Here is a 3,619-nt window from a genome sequence, read left to right as displayed (position 1 = left end):
TGCGAAGGGGTTGAAAGGACGAGGGTGTAAAAAGTGCTGGAGATTCGTAATTTAATTTCCTTCCGACCATGTTGCCGATATTTAGAATACAGAAATAACGGTAGAACCGTATTAATTATAGTGGAAGGAGGATAATTAGTTCAGGTATCTGGAGTTCGTCTTAATAGCGATTCGTTCCTTCTTCTGCCTGGCTACGATTTCTCGTTAAAATGATCGGCTCACATCCGAACGTGGAATTTACTTAACCTAACCTCAATCGAGCATTAACAAACATTTTCGCTTTAGAAATTGATTGAGACTCTAGAAAAACGTAAACAGTCGTTCTGTGAATTGTAACATACACAGAACACATTAGGTTGTACCAAAAGTTTCTTTGGTTTTGTGAGTAAATAATAGATGTACAACGTTCTTTCTTTTCTATTATTTTTATTGAACGATATATGATGCATTTTTATTGCCTTGGTGAGTGATTAAAATTCTATTGGAACAACAAGGATCATAAAACAATTGAATAAAATAATACAAATAAATTATGTTATGTACAAGGTATAAATATTCTATGAAAATATGAATTGTAAGCATAAAATGTAAATGTAAAATACGTTCTGCCTTAATTTTTCAATGTCCTCTTATCTTAACAATTATCGTAACGTGTTCGGAATTTCCTCCGAAATGTGATCTGGAAATTTTCTTATTATCAATAAAACACAAGGATTTTCCAGTGAAATATTTTCGAGAAAAAGCAAACTTACTGGGAAAGTAGTCGCGCTTTCTGGGAGCAGCCCGTGCGAAATTAATCTCAGCAACGGGAACGAGTTCTCGAGCGTGATTTCGGCAAAGACACACGGAAACCATGAGAATGGTTCGAGCAAAAAGCTAACCTCTGACCGCTAAGCACCTGCCACTGCCATAAAAGGCAATGATATTTTTATAATTGAAATTAATTGCAGGTTGACCGCGCGCTTCCGTGTGACCTGTAATAAAAGCAAGAAGTTGCAGCAACTGGCCTGTTGTGCGGACAAACGTTAAAATAACGTTAAGGCGGCGAAAACCGAAAGGTAACTGACCCTCGACGTCACCAAGGTAAGTGGCATTTTTGCTGGAAATTCATAGCATTCAATAATTTTGAAGTTTTGATGAAAACGTATTAGCATAGTCTCTGAAATTAAAATTTCGGTTTATAAATATTACTTGTTGTAATTATAAGCCATAAACACTTTTCTTATGACGTATAGTATTATAATATATAGTATAACCATATATAGTATTACCATATAACGTATAACGTTGTATATTGTTAGGTTATAACGTATAACGTTATATACTATTACTATTTATTACTATTTTAGAATTACGATACGCTTTTTGACAAAATTGCATTGTATCCGCCACAACTATAGAACCTTTACCACATTATTCTAATTTATTTTGTACGCTTATGTTATTAAATAAGTTTTGGAATTCGATATTTAATTGATCGATTAAGCCATATGAGCACACCGGATACTCTCAGATAATTAACATGGCGGATGCCAAAACAAAAGAGTCGTACCAACCTTGCATGTAGGAACTAATGATCATACCAACCTAATATTTTCCCCAACAGCGTATGCATCATACGAATTTATTTATTTATCTTCTGATTGCCCTATACAGTTACAGAAATCAGGATTATGATCATTTTTTCACCATTGACTCGGTCTTTTCAGTGTATTTGTAAATTTCACTTCAATAGAACGTGAAACGCTTAAGCGTCAAGTAAATTGAGAGAAAAAGCTGAAGTAACGTAAACGTGAGGACGACCGACAATAAATAGCAATCACGTGTACGTTAGAACGCCGGTTGAAGCTTTAAATATTCCAAAGAAAGGAACTTCTATTCAATGTATCTGTCTATATTTCATCGAAGAACATAAAAAATCGATTCTCTATAATAACGATCGTTCCACCAAATTATGACTCAATCGCTCCTCCCACTACCTAATACCGCAACAGTTACGTCAGAAAGTAGAAAAAACGGCGACTCGGAGAAAAGTCTACAAAGCCATTCCACGCATTTTCCCCCGAAGCTGTGTAATTTCTACTATCTAGCGAGCTCATCAAACAGACGTAGCACTCGTCGAACAAACGCGATCCTCCGGCTCCCTCTGCCAGTCAATGATCCACAGATTACGTCACGAGGTAAAAAGCATTAAGAAAAATGCCGTACCACCATGGTGGTGAAACAATTCACCGAGAGCCCTCCCACGTCCACCAAGGGAATCATCAACACGGTACCAAAAGAGTAACAGTGAACGACAGCGATCGCCGGTTTGAATCGGCGATAAAGCGTCCGCCATGAAGGGAACACGCGAAGGAGAGGCTCGCACCCAATCATCAAAGTCGCATTTTCAGTGTAATGGGTGTGTTTAGCCGGTCGTGCACGTTTGGAAAGGGACGGTTGGAAGGAACGATCGGCCGAGATCCAAGCTTGCGGAGTCTCTCGATCGTGATCGGAGCCCCTCCGCCACCAATAATCATCGTACGGCCGCAATTACGGGCCTGGGGCATCCAATCGGGGCCTCTCTTCTTTCACGACATAGTTCCACTCTCTCTCTTTTTCCCCTGTTTTCATCTTTCTCGTTTCTTAGCCACTCTATTATTAGGCTGTATTACTGTAATGCGGCGACCAGCATGTCCGGGGCCAGCGAAATGGCTGCCATAATAGGGACAGACGCCAGATATCCGGCGTTTACCTCGCAGCATCCTGTCCGTGCGATTATCGTGCCACGACCGGGAATTTTACTGAAATTTTAGAAAGAATTCCGTGCCTCGTATACTCGCTTCGTTTAATCGGCCAACTTTTTCTTTGATAGGTCTGTTCGTGAGTTCATGCGATGGGGGTTTAAGGTTCCTGCCTGTTTTATTTCATATCGCGATAACAAAAGGTCGAACAGGCCAAAAATGTCTTTTATCCTATCACGTAGCATTTCGATGCCTAATGGTTTCAAGGATAGAGAAAATATTCCCGAATATTCTTACCTGCAATATGAACATCGTAATAACAAAAGATCAAACCCCAGCTAACCTAAAAAAAGGATCAGTGAAACAAAGATGCTGTCTTTTGTATCACGCAGTATTGTACACAATGATTCATTAAAGAATAGAGAGAATGTTTCTGAAATACATATATATATACATTTTTATTTATATACTCAGAAGAGGAACATACGGCGAATCTCATAAAAAACGAGCACGAGTCTGTTCAACTGCGACATCTAGATCTCCCAATAAGTAGTGGCGAAGAAGTTCAAAGAGACTTGGTGCGAGATCCTTGCTGGCGTATCCGCGCTTTTCAATATGGAATCGCGCGATAAACGCTCCCCAGGCAAAGAGGAAAGACGTATCTCCTCTGGCAGATAGGGGGAACTTTATAACTTGGCTACGAGCAACAGCGAAACAAATCGTGCGACTGGATCTCGCGAGACATCCGGTTTCCTTGGCCGACACCCTCCACTCCTCTCTCTCTCTCTCTCTCTCTCTGGTATTCGTCAAACGAGAAAGCATAAAATTTACGGTTTCCAGAAATGTTATATTTAATATCGTTTATTTCTACGATTTCTAAAAAAGAGTCCATGGAC

At 39.5% G+C, this 3,619-nt stretch overlaps 1 long non-coding RNA gene across 1 annotated transcript; it reads right to left on the bottom strand.

Annotated features, from left to right (window-relative positions):
- Window positions 1-462: 462 nt before the first annotated feature.
- Window positions 463-1,509, bottom strand: LOC105666687. The gene is made up of 4 exons (XR_001099509.3): window positions 1,272-1,509; window positions 1,068-1,159; window positions 753-974; window positions 463-679 (listed from the first exon to the last, which is right to left on the bottom strand). It is a non-coding gene; the product is annotated as an uncharacterized LOC105666687 (long non-coding RNA).
- Between the last annotated feature and the right edge of the window lie 2,110 nt (window positions 1,510-3,619).

Source organism: Bombus terrestris, chromosome 18, assembly GCF_910591885.1.
Source record: "Bombus terrestris chromosome 18, iyBomTerr1.2, whole genome shotgun sequence".
Classification (NCBI taxonomy): domain Eukaryota; kingdom Metazoa; phylum Arthropoda; class Insecta; order Hymenoptera; family Apidae; genus Bombus; species Bombus terrestris.
This window is presented reverse-complemented; position numbering and strand designations above follow the sequence as displayed.